This window comes from Anopheles gambiae, chromosome 2 (genome assembly GCF_943734735.2).
Source record: "Anopheles gambiae chromosome 2, idAnoGambNW_F1_1, whole genome shotgun sequence".
Classification (NCBI taxonomy): Eukaryota; Metazoa; Arthropoda; class Insecta; order Diptera; family Culicidae; genus Anopheles; species Anopheles gambiae.
In genome coordinates, this window is record NC_064601.1 from 94,795,960 (window position 1) to 94,813,523 (window position 17,564).

The following is a 17,564-nucleotide window of genomic DNA, read 5'->3' on the forward strand; positions in this document are numbered from 1 at the left end:
AGTTATTTATTCTACGCTTTACCCCTGGCCAATCGCTCACGGGAAATGCAACTCAACTAAATCAGCTACCGAATTGCATTGCCCCGGTTTTTTTTTTTGCTTTTCATACCATCTTCAACCATTGAGCGCTCCACAAATACTCCAATTAATCATTCGCTCGAACAGCCCATCCATTCCAGTGCTGCTGCTGCTGCTGCTGCTGCTGCCGTTGGATTGTCCATTTAATCCTAATGGAAATGACTAAACTCACACAAACTTCATCAAGTGAACTGCTGTTGCCCTTTCCCCCTTCCCCCCTTGCGTCCTTGCACTTGCAATCGCAAATTGGTGCCAGATTTCGGTGCGAAATCACAAAATTGAACTCTAATTTGCGTCAATCAGTCGATCGCTTGCCCGTCGATCCCGGATAAAGCCGAACCAAACGTACCGGTGTTTGGAATTTCCATCTTCCCGTTTTGCGGGGCGGGGCGGGTTGTGAGTGCTGAAACAGCGACAGCGACGGACGGGCAGGAGACGAACCAAAACAAAAACGATTTAATGCCGATACCGCCGGAGCACTAATGGATGACGCTACAGAATTCGATTAATTATCCGTAAGCCAGTAAGTCAGCGCTTGGACGGGGGCTCTCTGATAGAACCATTTTAATTCTCTCTTTGAAATTGATTTTTTTAAGGGGAGGGTTTTCGATGTTATAACGGATGCTGTAAAGGCCAGTGAACAAAATAAATATTAAATAATGTATCATTAAAGTGAATCTATTAAAATAATTTAGAAAATATATACACACGTTCCTCCGTTTGCTTTGTTATAGTATTGCCACGCGCTTGTTTAGTCTTCTATAATAATTAGCAAATCAAACACGCACACACGATACCGATGGCGCGCGCGCGCGTGTGTTTCGCTTTGCTCGACTTTGCTACCTTAACCTTTGCAACCAGTTCCCGTGCCTTCCCATCCGTGGGATGGAATTCTGAAAATGTCACAATGCCAGCTCCCTATCATTGGATGGAGCATGAGCATGGGGAGGCCCCTTTCATTGCTGAACATGTTTCGTTAATGAATTTTGCTCTAATTAAGAGAACAATCGTCATTAATGTGCTCGTGTCCGGTGCTCGAATCGGAATTTCGCATGATGTGAATTGCTTGTGGAAGAATTAAATAATGCAAACACAGCAATATGGTTCAAAACACATGAACGGCTTTATTTGGGTGATGCAAGCTGTTTTTGTGCTCCCTATTGATAATAAAAAGTGTTATTTGAATTGTAAAACAAATCTTTCTGTCAATGAATTATATCACATTTCTATCACTCACAGATTCTGACGAAATCAGGCCAATAAATTGATGTGTAACTAAATACTAGACTTGAACCAACCGTTCACATTCCATTTTCAACAACGGAAGCCCTTCACTATCTAAAAACCGGTAGAGCAGAAAGCCTTTCAAAATATTAAAAAAAACATTTAAGTGCTTTCAAACTTGCAATATTTATTTTAACAGTACACATGCCCAACCTGTAACACGATACCGGAACTAGCACAGTGGGGTTTTTGTGCTTGTTTGCTTCGCCTACATTGCAAGCTGCTCACGTTCGCTTTTCACCAGCATAAAACGTCAACCCATCATCGTCGACAAAACGATACTCGTCATGCATGAGCGCATGGAAAATATGCGAAAAAATACTCATTCCCACACACACACACACATACACATACACAACCACCAGCGTCATGTTACGCGCGATGGGACGCACAAAACGAATTGTATTTGCATGCTGAACAATAAACGACCGCAAGCCGCAAAATGGGAGACGTTGGAAGATTATTTTCGCATGAAATTTTTAACCCTTTTCTTGCCAAATTCGTTGTGCAATGTGGTGGAAGACGTCAAGTAAATAACAGGCCCGCTTTCGAAACAACAATACCGGTAGCGGTTCTGCTACATGTCGTTGCGATTGACGTCAAGTACCGGGCGTCTCCTTTGTAAAGTACTGGGCGCCTCCACAGGGATCGCTGGAAACAGAGCATGAGCAGGCGCTGAGCAAGAATTTTCTTCAACACATTTGCATCCAACCCGTAGATAGCAAATCAGGCGACTTAGTGTTTAATTAAAATTTCCAGCAACACTAACACCATTCCGTAGGGAAATGAACTAAACGAAACGGTCTCAAAATCGAACCAATCGGTTTTACGCCGAAACGTACCGCAACGCTTTGAAGAGCTGCAACCATCCCGACCACAATGATCTCTCTGATGTGTCCTTCATATGCTTTCCCTGCTTTTTTGTCCCTCTTTTATCGAGTAAATCTGTCCCACGGTCGTCTGCCTGTTAGAATATGCTCCCTGCTTCCGAGCTAGTCGCGATGGCATCTATCCTGATCGCAATGGGAGGCAAAAAGCGTGGCAGAAACATACACAAAGAACGCTGAGGGCATCGTTTCCAAACGGCTTCAGCTGTTATTTCACTCACCATCACGACCGGGCCAGCATTGGCAAACGATGCAGGATAAACATGTTTACCACTTCAAAAAGCTTCTCCAGCTTCCCTTCCCACAAGCTGTACGAAACTGTTCGATACGTCGTCGTAAGGCCTACAGTTGGATTTGAAACGAACCGGAGAACCACCTTTGCACAGGTCAAACTAAACCGAAAATTTTCAACCATCCCATTCACTGCAGACACAAAGCGTGTCCGCAGTGGACAACAACAACAACTACTACATGCAACAACAAAAAAACAGCAAATGTTGCTGCAGCGTGTGCACCACGGAGCACAGATAAAATACGTTCGTTTGGATGAATCTCCGGGCTGCGCTCCAACAACAACAACAACCACAACGCTGCACTGCGAACATGGGCAAGAAAAGCCAACGTTTTGCCCACGGTTCAAAGAACATGGTTCGTTAGACGGAGCTGCACAGAGCTGACCGAATCGGCAAATACAAATATGTGATACGTCCCTAACGAAGGGTCGTTTTCCCCTTCGTTTGTGCTCACGTGTAACGTGCAACAAAGCTTCCACAAATCCGTTCGACGGTGAAAGTTCAGACATTTCCAAACCCGATCCGATCAAACGACCCACGCTTTGCTATGATGCTGCAAGCCAATGACTTCACCTTTTAACCGTTTGAATCGCATGCTTGGTGTACCAGCGCGTTTGTTCTTGTGACATAATAAATTTCCTCCATCGAGGCTTTCGAGCACTGTGCAATAGCGGTTTCATGTAATGTTGTAGTAAGTTAGTTCTACAGCACTTCATAACGATGTTTTAAAAATGATTGGCGCCTAAAGGTAGGCTACAACGATCAACCATTGCAAACTAATAAGGAAGAACGTAAGGCGTTCATTTCATTTAGGGACTCAATCGTTTAACTTAACAGTTTATAACTCACAGAAAAGAAGGCAAGCTTTGTCATCAAGCTACTCCTCTAACCCTTTATTAACTGGACACAAATTGCCCTTCGAAACAATGTTATTATCTGACGATAATGATGATGATGATGATGATGTTTCCTAGCCAAATGGCAACCGACCATATCATTTCGGAAGCATCCCCCTTTACCCTACGGTCCGTTGTGTTTGCCCTTCTACAACTCCTGCAACGACCCCAATAAATACTCCTAATTGGTGTAAATTCCTTCCCTTCATAAACCCACGCCCTTCAAACACAGTTCATATCTTCTCCGGTAAACGCTTCGAGCTGGTCTAGGCCATACAAGTCACCCCCCACAACAACATGGAGCTCACAGAGCAATGGGAAGGACAAAATATGGCCACCTAGGTTCGACCCCCCTGGCTAACCGTTCACTGGACGATAAAATTGTGCTGCGTCGGTGTTTGTGTTTAAAATAACAACAACACACTAACAACCTCGTCCTCGTGCAGGGCGTCCCGTTCGCAAAAGGTTCCTTCCAAAACATACAAGCGCGACACCGTTTTCCTTCCCGTGGTGAAAAGTTGACCAATAGCAATTAAGATCCAGCGACGCGCCAGCGGGCTGCTGGAAGGAATAAATTCTGCCGCTTGTCCAAGCAAACCATCACAACCGAGCGTGAAAGGGGATCCATCCCGTCTTGCCGTCATAATAAGCCAACGTTCCGTTTCCCGTGATTTGCCCTTGTTTAGCGGTGCCCTTCTGACGCGCTACGATTATAATCATAACATTGAACGACTTTTCGAAAGGTTCGCCTTTGGTTGTGCTTCCGGGTCTGGCCAGCCCTTTTTCCGGTTCCTTAACAGTGAAACGCACGATTCTTGGGCGGGCGCTTTCGCAAAGAAGCAAAGCGGCACCACGGGCTGTCGGGACTGGACTGTTTGTGGGACGGTCGGTGAAATATTCCACCCACTTTCAGCGTCCCTTTCATCGTGCATATAAACATGATATAGAAACACACACACACACACACGCATCCGTACGCATGCTTCAATCGCAGATTTCAGACTGTTTGGAGCCGCATCACACGCGTCAGGGCACTAGTTTTGCTCTTTCTACCTCGAACGGGCAGCGAAAAGAAAACGTTAGAACCTTTCCCTTTTAGCGTAAAGCACAAACGTTAACGCAACGACTGCAGGACATTGGGCGATGGGGCACGCGTTCGCTTCTCCATTTCATGTAACCTATATTTCCTACCATCGTCGTAAGATCAAGGGTAAGACCACGCACAACCCATTTTCATTCGAGCCGAAGCACGATGTGTGAAATTTGGAAAACGTGCTCACAGCACTACGGACCAGCGGCGAATCATGAAGCATAATGGTTGGATTTCAAACGAAGATGTTGCACATACACACACACACACCCACGCGGACAGGATGAAATCACTTAATCTGTAAGAGATGATTGCTCAGAATGAAGGCATCAAGGAAGTGATTTTTTTGTTGGAAATATTTTAAACATAAAATTTGGAACAAGATCATCTTCTCTTTTCAAATCAGGGATGAAATGTATATTTTTTTATATATTTTTTTCTAATTCCAGTAGTTGTGTTTGCCAGCAAAACAAATACTATTTAGACAAAACAAATTAATCTGAACGCAATTTTAATATGGTATTTTTATCTCTAGTGAACTATTCCCTTTATAAATCAATGCAAAAATCAGTCGTCAAAGTCAATTAATAAGCCCCAAAAAGGTACAAAGAAGTATATAAACAGAACCATTGTGAAGTTGCCCATTTTAAACACATTTTGTATGAATAAACCCAAATAAATCATATCACTATCACTTCTATGGCTATTCGTAATATATGTAAATTACTTAAGAATAATTGTTTGTTGAACTGTTGGCATACTTTCAGGCGCTCTGCTAGGCTGAAGTCACGCACAACGCCTAAATGTAGGTTAATAACGCCTAAATGTAGGCTAGATCAGATACAATTGCATGATAATTAGAAACAAAAGCGCAGCAATCGGTAACGGACTGCTCTGCAGCGCAATACACACTATATATCTAGACTTGTTGCAAAAAAACGCCTCACTAAACTCTGTCTACAACTACTTCCCCTTCAATGCATCGACATCTCGTTCGATAAACCTGAACCGATTGAACGTGCACAATTATCCTGCACCTATGCTGCATCCAGTGCTGAACGCGTAAATGCAATGCGCATCAAACATGATGTGTGCGCTCGTGCGCTCGTTGCTGATTGAAAGAACCACACAGAAACACACACACACACTCAACCCTTCCTGGCATCAAGTGATCTATCATAGCATCCACCCTACCGATAGCATTGAACTAAATGCCTTTCTTTTCCCGTTTGCCCTCCGACCCACCAATGCCCCAAGTGGTCTCCACGCCGCGGATAATGACTTCCGGCCAGCGAGAAATGAAGCAACTTCGAGTTCCGGTTCCGCGAACGCACACACCAAGCGTTCGATTCGATGGTTTGCTCCGATACTTCTCCGAAAAGTGAATCATTTTCCTCGCTGGGCCAACCTTCCTACTTCGTTCGGGTTCTACCGCTGTTGCTCTGTCTCTTCTTTTTTCCTTTTCTTTTTTTTTTGCTCATATGTGTTTATAGTTGCTGCTTTTGCAAACTCCGGGTTCGATTTTTATCATTCTGTGCAAACCTGTGATCCGCATCCGATTCGGTCTGATGGATGTGTGAGATCCCGCATGTGTACTGCCCGTGTCTAACGCTGCTCACCGCGCATGTATCCTGTGCCGTGCCCCTACATGTGTGCTCCGGGAAAAGGAAACTCCCGTGGCCGTGGCCAGCATCGGTCGTGAAATGTGCACAAGAGAAATGAACTCGGCCCCGGTCACTTTGACCGCTCAATCGAAACGATCCGGGCTGCAGCCGAAAGCGAACGGACCCTTTTGCCCCATGGCACTGCAAAATGAAGCCAAAAACCAGTTAAGCTTACTTTCCGTCCCCGGTCTTTCCCCCAGTTCCCAATCCCCTTGTGCCCTCCCCTCGCAGCCCTGTTTTTTGTGTTGCCCGCAAAATTCAACTTCCGACGGGCGCTTCGAAATCGGAATTCCCTCGAGCAGCCGCGAACGCACACACACACACAGACACAAACACACATTCACAGAGGAAATATAAATCTTTCCTATCATCAGTACAGAATGCGGCCCGAACAAGTCCTGCTAAATTCGCCCCACCTCCTTCTAGCGAATGCTTCGAATCCAAATGCCCTTGGCAGCCGTTCGGCTGGTGCCGTTCGACTGTTTGTATGCTATTTTTAATCATCGATCCACAACCGGTGGTTGCACTGGCCGAGCGGGGCACGGGTTAGGTGTATCCCAGGCGAGCTGTTCCGATTACGGATGTCATATGCTGTCCTATCGGGCCTCCCATCCCCGCAAGGGGACAGCATGAAAGGAAAGCCAACGCGAAACGAAACGTAAAAGAGCCAACGAAACAAATAACCCTCGCTACCCTCACGGGCCAAAGCCCACACACACACACACAGCACAGTGCAACTGTGTCACTGTCATGGGCGGAAGCGTGGCACAATCATCCGAAGCACCTACCTCCGTCTCCTGTGCAGTCGCTTGGATGTTGGTAATAAATATTTACCTCCAATTGGCAATTGCCAACAATGCACGGAAAGGATCGTAATGGGGCATCGGTTTTTCATTTTTATTTTTTCATCACAATGGGAACGCTCGTGGGTGGGGAAAAACGACACACGTCAATGAGGGGGGGTAAGGGTGATGAGCTTGCCAAAGCTGCGAGTTGCTGGGTAAGGCATACCTTGACCTAATCACGGGAAGGCAAATCGATACTTCGGTGTGCACAGGTTGAAACTATTTTTGAGAACAGCTTGGGTTGGGTCATGATGCCTGAAAATGAATTAATGTTCATATAAATATGATGAAACATAACATATTCATGTAAATGCTGTTAATGCCTACGTGGTATATGTGGCAGGAAGTTAAGAAGACTAAACTAGAAGGGTTAATTATTATAAACGGTCGATTCGCTGGCACAGTGTTATTCCCAAAGAGTGACCCAGACAGTGTTTAGTGTGGTCAACGTCAACCATTGAGCGGGTTGAGCATTCCCGAAGGATCCCGATCTAAGCTAAGCGAAAGATGCAAGGTCACTCTTTCGTCAAAGCCCACGACGCTTGTTATTTAATACCTAATACTACTACGGGCGAAAGAAAGAGTGCTGTTACAATAGTTTGCAACATTCTAAAAATCAATTGACGAATTAAAAGTTCCTTTTACACAAAACAGTTTCTCTTTCAACAATCTCACCCGTTGCCAGCAAAGTTCCTGAGGTAATTCGAAATCGCTGTGCTGAAGTGAAAAACAGAAAAAGTTACTAGTTGATGAATTGTTTTATAGCGGTTGTGCGTGTGTTTGTAGAAATGCTAGGAAAAGAAATCAGTTATTGTGTCGGTTCCCTGTTCATCTCACCCGTTGCCGGTGCCTAATAGTTCCTGAGGAAAATCGGAACAAGCCGTGCTGAAGTGCAGTGTATTAGGAAAACTGATACAAACAAGTGATCTTTTTCGAGGTGTTATTACAATATATGCCAAACGTTAGAATTTCGTGCAATGAACATAGCATATTTATCGGCATTATTAGGCGTTAGGACAATTAACAACGCTCAGCGATGCAATCTGTTCAGTGCGAAGTGTAACGCCATTTTCTCCAAGGCAGCAAATCCTACAGGCAGGGCAGAGCAACTATGCAAGGCAGAGCAATTAGTCAGGACGTAATAATACGATGCAAAATTCAACAAACTATTGCAACAGCACTCTTTCGCTTTCGCACTTTCGTCCGTAGTAGTATTTGGTATTAAATAACAAGCGTTTTCTTAAACAGTCTTATATTATTATTTTATTGCGACGCTCAAAATCAATCGCTTGACTCGGGCTACCGCGAAAGTGTGGCCTTCGGTCATTGCCTTAGCCACGATGTTCGGGAGCCTTTGAGCGATCGGGAATATTCGGCTCGATCGGTATTGGATGCTTCCCACACTACGCGTTTGTACCGCGCTCTGTCGGGAATCACGGTAGATAACACCGACAGATCGCATCTAACGTTAATTATTATTAACAAGAAGTTTTCTTGTTTTTGAGTTGCAGCGATTTGGGCGTATTTGTACGTATCCTTTTGTCAGCTCTCGTCCAACGCCTAAAGGTATGCAAACATATGTTTTCGTATAGTTAATTCTTCGATTTGAATCCACATTTAAAATCAAAAGATAAAAACCATGAAAAGGCCATACACTGTATAGAACAATGATTTATAATTTAATGAATATATTGTAGCTATTTTCAAGAAAGAAAAAAACACTTTGAATATTGAGATGCAAACAATGAAGATTAATCACAAATTACAATGACTTTCAACAACAGCATAAAAGCTTAGAATTTCAAACAAAACATTATCCTTTATAAACATACACATAAACATCAATGACAAGGCGCACACTCGTCTGTGAACTCAACGCTCCCGAGCGCAAACAAACGTAAAAAGCATTATTCTTTCGCTATCACCCCTGTCTGTCTTATCATATTACCATCAGGCGATGAAATATTTGCCCTATGAAGTCGCAAGTGGAATGCCAAAAACCCGGGGACAGCAGTGTGAAAAAAAAACAAACAAAACAAAGCAACCGTGGGGGGTGTACAAAAAATAGAAGAAACATCACCCAGAAGCCCCTATGGATGTGTTTATGTGCAAAAGAGCAAAACCCGCATGGAGTGCAGAGCTAGTGAAGCCACGAACAGCACAGCGCATGTGAAGATGTTCAGTGTGCGAGTGTGCTTTTTTCTGCGTTTACATCACGCAGCTTCGCATCGTAATTCATCTCGATTGCATTCGAGCATAACTTGCATAAATTTTGCAACTGCCTTCCAACGCTCTGCGCCCGTCACGTACGTGTAGCGTGAGCGATTCGCCCAGCACAGCACGCGGCATTTTGGAGCGCAAATGTTCGTATTCACTTTGTTCGGGCTTCTTTTTTTTTCTCCTCCTCACGTCCTTTGTCAACGAGTTGTGTGTGTGTGTGTGTGGGTTGTTCGAGAGATGAATAATCCCGACCCCGCTCGGCACCCCGTTTCGAGAAGCTTGGGTAAAGGAAAGGGCTACTCCAAACGACGATGAAGACACTGATCGAGGATCGGATTGGTCCTTTTTTCAGCCTTTCATGCATTCCGTCGGTCGGTTTTTTTTTTTTTTGGAGTGGAGGAGTTTGGTCGATGCTCTACTCTTTCACTCACTCGGGTCGATTCGGTCGTTCATCTTCACTTTCGATTTTTTGCCATCATTTTTTTTTTTAATTTTCAAAATTGATTCTCTATCCCCCCACCCCTGTCCTGAACTTGGGGGGTTTTTTTTGTTCATTCACTGAGAAATAAACCGAAGAACCAAATGCCAGCAGCGTTCAGCTGAATGTTCCGATCGGCGGCAACTTTTGCCATGTTTTCTCCCCTACCGGACGTCTACAGTGCTGCGTCGGTGTGACGAAAAATGCTTCAGTTTTTCCTTCTTTTTTCAACAGAATCTACAAAAAAGGGGGCTTTTTCTTCTGGTTCCCAGCTCGCAGCTCGATCATCTTTGGCAGCAGCAGCAGCCAAGAGCACCAGGAAAGCGTCAGGCAAACCAAGTGCTATCGTTTATAATTCATCTCTCCGCTCACGCACCAAACATAAATTGTGCTCATCCTTGCCATTTTTACCGTGCGTTCTGGTGCACTTTCCACCGCAAGGGACTAGCAGGCGGCAGAGAAAAAAAAACATAAACTGTATGAACTGTGCATGTGTGCCTGTGTGCGCCTGTGTATTTCCCACAAATATACTCCACTTTGGCACAGACTCCGTCCACTCCGTCGGGTTACGGGCAGGTGCCCTGATGGCGCCCGCCAGCTTGCGAACCGAAGAAGCAAACGAAAAAAAAAACACGCACCAAAGGGACCGATGCCAACATATTTTCATGTTTACCGCGTGACCATATCGTCCCGATGCTTCTTTGCATCGCTGCTCGCCGATGGGTTTACCACTGGCGGACGCAACCCACCCCAAAAAGTGTGAGCGTTCCGTTCCGGAAAGAGCCAGGCGCCAATTCCCTTGCAAACCTTGCTGGATGGATTCTTTTATTATTTTTTTGGAGAGACAGAAAATTCCTTCTAGCTGTTTACGTGCCACCTCCGAGCAGCACCGGAAGGAAATCATAAGAATTTCTCATTTTGAACTAACTATGTACGACGGCCCAATGGGATAACCAGGCAAGCGGCAGGAACAGTGGAAGCGAACGAGAAGGATGTCTCCTTCGGTTCGGCCCACACACAAATGTCAACCCAGAAAGTTTGGTAAATTGAAAATGGTGAATCGAAGCAGAAGAAAAAGGGCAAACAATGTTTGCACTGGAAAAAGGTTGATTAAAATTCACTTTAGCGGAGAGATTTTTGGGGCGAAGCAATATTTTGCGCTATCGAACGAGTGTTTGGGTAAAAATTACAAAATAGTTCACTGAACGCACCATCAATTAATTGGAAGTAGATGAGGCTTTTTGGTAGCAAACAGCACTCATACATGGACTCACATTTTTGCCATTGGTTCATGGAAATGTAAACCTTGAACCTTCCGGGGGCTTTCCAATGAAGCTTTCAACCAAAATAGGCCCGACTGTAACTGTACGCCGTCCGTTATTGGATGGAAACAACAACTCAAGCGGGACGGGAGACCTACGCACTTTATGATGATGATGATATGTTCCACCTTTTACCCCAACACAGGTTTTAGAAGGTCGGAAGTATCTTTAAGATAATATTACTCTGACAGAAATGAAGAAATAAAATGCACAAGCAAGTGGTGGCATCGGAAAATCCTCAGCGTAATCCATCGAGTCATACACACACCCAAGACGACCAACATAGTTTCATCAAGAAAAAAACGGGTCATAATCCATCGAATACAATGGTACTCCCTAGCATCGTTTACGTAGCTCACCAAGAACCAATTAATGGATCCGGCATACCACTTATCAGCGACACAACTGCGACATGCGTATGGCCACAGTTCCACTGATACCAACCACTGGTTCCAGGGTCTCTGGTACCAACAGCCGGCCCCAGGGCACTACCTTCTGAAGCAGGTGAACCTAATGTATCTAGAATTAGCCACTTACAATCAACAATGAGTGAATCCTGCTGTGACCTCCACAGACTACGTGCGGGCAGTAAAATCACCAACTAGATTCCAACTGTCCACGTTCCCATTCGTTCCCGTTAGACCTAAAAGCGGCCAGTGAAACTTCCCAGTCAACTGGAGCGTTCTTCTTCCCTTCATTGTTTCTTCCCTACACCTCAACTTAGTTTGAAAATCTATCAACAATTAAACCATAAACCACAATACAAAGCGAACGTTTTGAATCACTCTTTGTTGCTCATAAATTATGGTTTGTTGTTTGCTTGCACTAAATTATATTTATTTCGAGAGATTTAAAGCTAAATTCAGCATTTTTTTGCAATTCGATTTACACAGGATTTAAAGCATGAATAGGCAATTTTCACATTACCTGTTTTAATACGGTAGCAGCAGCTCACTCGAAAACCAGTTCGAAGCATTCATAAATTTCTTTCTTATTTTTGTTTTGTTTTTACAGGAACAAAATACACTCTTCCACAGCTTGTGATTTCAATGATTAGCCGTAAATTACATTTTGTTCACATTTTGTTTTGCTTTCGGTAACTCGTGTGTGGTCACTTCCATTAACGGACGTCAAGAGTGATTGGATTTAAATTCACTTCAGTATTTGTTCAACACTGCTACCATTAGAAACACTTTATAGGGAAAAGAAAAGAACAATAAAGCAATTAAGCATTTGAAGAAATTAATCATAACCACTATTTAGTAATCATAAACTCTAGCACATCATTTTTTTTTTCATTTTAATAAATTCGCATCACCATCCACTGATTAACTCATTCATTAACACACGCCAGTGCACTGCGAATCGAATTCAACATCGCTTGCTGGCGCATTCTTTCCACCCTCGTCTCGTCTTCCAAATGTGCCACCGAACAAACACCTTTAATCACACGACATTTCATCGCGCACAGCAGCAGGACGCACACACAGGTCGTACGAAGTCGCAGATGCACACGGCGTCAAACTGCATCCAGCGCCCGAGAAGCCTCAGCAACGAGCGGCCGAGTAGGATATTCACACTGCCCAAGCACCCGTGCTGGGGATGACAATTTTTCCTATCACTCGTACAACAAGCACACACACACACACACACCCAAGGGCAAACACATACAGATGCTCGTAGTGATGCGTTTTTTTTTTGCTTCATCTCCATTCCTACAGTGTTTTGTGTTCGTACCGTTCGTCGTGCCCGAAAACCTGGTGACCAAATTCTCGCAGCATTTTCTCGCTCTCTCTTCCCTTTTTCTCTCTTGCTCTCGGGTTTGCGGATGCTGCTAGGCGCGCATGCAAACTCGAATGCCCTCACCGTTGGGGGCAGCTCAGCTCCCCATCAGCTCAGCTTTCGCCCAATGACTGGGAAAGCACCCGCAGCAGCACACGAAACAGCTGTGAGCGAGAGAGAGAGAGTGTGTGTGTTTGTGTTTGCGAGAGAGTGAGCGTGTTGAAGAAGAACAAAAAAAAAAAAACACACACACAATAATCACAAAAGCTTTCGCTCGCAAAAGCTTACATAACGCAGCTGCTTTCGAGGGTTTCGCTCTTCGGAAAAAGCCAGCTGATTCGGAACGCAACCCATACACGCTCACCCATTTCACACGAAGGTTATCATCCAGTTATATACACAAATACACACACACGCGTGTAGATCTGTATTTAACATCCTTTCTCACTTAAACTAGGGTAAAAGGGAAAATGATGTCCCCCAACAACGCACTCGATTCGATCGAAGTAAAAGGAAAACCCAACGACAAAAACACCAACAAACGAATGGAAATAAAACTACATTTTGACTTGAAGCATGATTTAATCAAAGTAGTATGTGTGTGTGTGTGTCATAAAAGCATGAAAATCGGGAGCAAAATAAAAACAAATTGTGTGCGAGCAGGATGGCGAGCTGCGAACCATCCGCAAAAAAACGCAATACACGCCAAACGTTTGCCAAGCTGCGTGTGTGTCTGTGTGAGATTATTGCAAGAGAGCACACGAGAGAAAGGGATAAAGAGAGAGAGGGGGTTTTCTTTTCGCAGGGGAAAACACACACACACACGTACAGATAATGGACTGCTTTATGACCTTCAGTGAAGGAAAACTCATGTAACCTTAAAACACCATTTGCCGAGCGGTTTTGCGAACAGTGGCTGAGTACGGCACCACCGAACCGGAACGTCCTAGGTGAAGGGGAAGGGTGAAAGGAGGGTATATAAGCCACACAATCACAAACGTACACAGAAACACAACTCGGTCCCGGTGGAGGGAATTCTTTCAAAGATTCAAAACAACACCACCTGAAGCGGAGTGTGTGCCCAGTGATGGAATCGGTGCCGTGCGGAGGGTAGAGTCAGGAGTGCTTCCACGCTCTCTGCCTCTCTCTCTCTTTTGTAGACACAATTATGTGTACCGTTTTTTTTTCGTAAACCATCTGATACAAGATTGCCCTCATGTCTTGCGAATGGCTTAATTTTGCAGCGCAACGATTCTCGTTCAGTCTCTGCGGCAGACGAAAGGCAAACAAACCTTCTCCGTCCTCAACACCCAAAAAAAAACAAACAAAAGGGACATGGTAAACAAACTGCTTTCGGTATCGAACATAAAAGCTTCATTCTTTGCTTTTGCCTTCCCCCCACCACACACACACACAAACACACTCGTTATGACAATTTCGTGTTTGTCGCCGTACACTAATTATATCGAATGTGGAGTGGAAAGGTAGAAAAGGTGCAAAGTGCGCCACTCTCTCTCTCTCTCTCTCTCTCTCTCTCTCTCTCTCTCTCTCTCTCTCTCTCTCTCTTTCGCCCAGTTTTTCCACAAACACAAACACACACACACACATAATTTGATGGACGTTTTGGTGGCATAACCGCTTCCGACCAGGTGGGTACGCTGGGTGTTGAATTTCATCCTTGACCCAATCTTCATTGTCGTTTCGCATGGGGGGGGGGGGGGTGGGCGTCCGTTCCGATTTCATTTCCGAATGCTTCACTTTCATCAGAGCAAAGCAAAGGGTAGATTTCACACATCGACACAGATACCCACGTTAATGCTTTTGCAAATTTGTTGCCTTAATAGATGTATGTGCGCCGGTGCTTTAAAACGAGTGACGAGCGTTTTTTGATGATTTTTGCAATTTTGTAACAAAACAATTCGCTTTCACAGCAAACTCTTGCACTCACAAGCTAAAGCTCATTTTGTTTCATTTCTTAGAATTCGTAGAGATGCGTGTGTGTGTATATATAATCAGTTAAGCCCACACACACGCACTGCTTCATTGCTTTATTTATGTTTCCTTTTTGCTTCCATTTCCCGCCCCATCTATATTCGAGACACTGAGACAAAAACCACCCAAAGACGGCAGCACACGGCTGGCTCGGGGCAAATTGAATCAAATATTCAATTGTTGTTTCGCTCGGCAAAATTGGAAGGAGGGGCTGCTTGCTGGTTAGCTGTGCCGCTTGTACACTGCGCGTAGAATGCGTCGATGTCGTGGAACCAGCATCACTTCCAAGCAGCAGTCAGCCAGCGATTAAATATTTATGTTTTTGCTTCCATTTTGCCCCTTTGCCCTTTCCCTTCTTGCGCCACGGCAAATGACGCACACTGTGAGGTTCCTTTTGCACACACACACACACACACAACTGTCACGCACACTGGTGAAGCACACGGTTCAACATTCTGCGGTCCTGTGTCCTGTCTCCGAAGCGATCGGATCATCGGCGGAAAAAAACAGCTTCCTCGTGGTTGTCGTCTTCTGCATCCGAACGTACAGCCGTTTTGGGGCTGTAGCTCGACTAGCTCCAAACGCAACGGGCTGTGCGCTAGGCGTGCTCACTGAAGCTCACCGAAGCTCATCCGCCACGGTGGAGCGAGGAGCGAGAGAGAGAAAGAGAGGGAGTGTACAAGAGCGAGAGTTGGAGAGCGAATGGAGCTTTTGGATGAAGCAAGATTAAATATCCCTTCTTTTTTTTTTGACTCAAATGGGCTAGAAGAGATGCTTAGAGGATGTTCACAAACACACGCACACACACACACACACACAACTCTTGTGCGACAAATCACATCACCGTTTGACAATATTGAAGAAATCAGAAAAGAAACTCTTTTTCTAATAATATTTCTGTTTTCCTTATCGATACCTCTTTTCTCGTGCGTTTTCCTTCACTAACCTTGTTCGCACACACCACTTTCTCCCTTCTTCTACTCCTCACCACACGCACATACACATACACATACACACACACACACACAGATCAGCAGTGCTTCGAACACACGGTAACGCGACCGAACTGCGATCCGCACGCGACGATGTCCTCGGCCGAACTGAATCGCTCTGTCGCCCGAAAAGCGCTCTCCGATCCTTCGTTCGGCCACAGCGTCATAACCGCTCGCGTCGTCAGTGGCCTGGTACATGGCCCCCGTTTTCCACACCATGATCTCGTCCTTGCTCCGGCACTCCGGCGGCACTCACTCTCTCGCGCGGTTTCGGGCACCTAAAAAAAAGCTCCGTTCGGACCACTCACGGCGTTGTCGGTTTTTCTTTTACTGCCACGAGGCTTCCGCACCACCGCTGAGCGGCCCGTGCTGGAGGGAAATCGCTCGTGACGAAGTATCAACATCATCGATGTCGATGGGTAAAAATGGGATGATTTACCACCCAAAGCCCTCTACTCCCACCTCGCAATGAGTGCTCGATGGGGTCGTGCTGCTGCTGCACCGTTGCTGCCGGTTTCGATTGGTGTGGTGACATATTTCTCGCACCCCGGGTCGGAAGAGGGCAGGCAGAGAACAATCCGGTGTGATGCGCCCGGCCCGAGCGCGCGCGCTGTTAAGTAAAGCACTTCAACACGTACGCTGCAACGCCGCCTGCCGCCACACTTGAGCGGTAGCCCGGGTTTCAGGAGCGGCGGCAACCAGCTGCCTGGTGCAATTGATGCCGCATGCAGCGAGAAGAGTATTCCGCGAAGACACGGTGGATGCACCTGGATGCACCGCCTGCACAAGGAGATGGCACCCCTTTGCGATGGTCCAATTTGTAATTTATGCATCAGTATATGGGGGGGAAACGATAGGGGATCAGAATCTTCAGCGATGCTGCCTGGGTAAAACATTATTAGTGTTTTAATGAATCGACATCGGAAGTTGTTTTCGGTAGAGATCGACTATTGGATAGCGAATGAAGTAAGGTACGGCACTAAAACCATGGGTGAATCTCTTTGTGCAAATGGCATATGGTGAATAATAATTCGGTGTCTAATCTTATACGAAATAAGCCACATCAAAAGGCCAAAGGTCAACCAACCACTATCGTTTGGCATGTTCTATTCCATCACAGTAGGATGCATTCTAAGAACCAACATTCAGCAAGGATGCACACGACATTGGAAGAGTGCTTCGCTTTAAAGCTATATTATTTTCAATAAATTTGGCAGAAATGACCGAATCAGTGCTTTGTTTTATTCATCTAGTTTGTAAATTCCACTCTCCTGCAGTTCGAGAAAATTTAGTCATGATTTATTGGTCATCTTTCTCTATAGAGAGCGCCTAAATGTATGCAAAATACCTGTTTTAAATCTTTCACCGGAACAACCAACCGGAACAGTTTACATACGGTTCGAATTTTGTGTAGACTCGTTATTGTTGTTGTTGTTGTTTTTGCTATTGTTGTTGCTATTGTTGTTGTTGTTGTTGTCATTTAAGTCATCCCTAATCACATCATCATTCAAACAATCCTTACTCATTATCAATTTGAATCTATTACGGCTTTAAAATCAATTCTCTTTAATTTTAATCTGATTTATTTCTAGCATCTGGACCAGAATGAATCAAATTACACCTGAATTACAATGAATAACAGAAAAAAAACTAACAAGTACAACAAGGATTCTATTTCAAGAAAAACGAAAAAATAAATCAAAACTTGTTTTTAGTACAATGGCACCAACAAACACCAGGC

General features: G+C 44.8%; 1 protein-coding gene across 1 annotated transcript in view; it reads right to left on the reverse strand.

Moving 5' to 3' along the window:
* Nucleotides 1-15,928, reverse strand: part of LOC1276733 (uncharacterized) — a 117,518-nt gene extending 101,590 nt beyond the window's left edge. Inside the window, exons 1-2 of the mRNA XM_061642553.1 lie at nt 15,748-15,928; nt 11,985-12,249 (exon numbers count right to left, since the gene is read on the reverse strand). The gene's annotated coding sequence lies outside the window, so the exon portion shown is untranslated. The remainder of the gene's footprint in view (nt 1-11,984; nt 12,250-15,747) is intronic.
* Between the last annotated feature and the right edge of the window lie 1,636 nt (nt 15,929-17,564).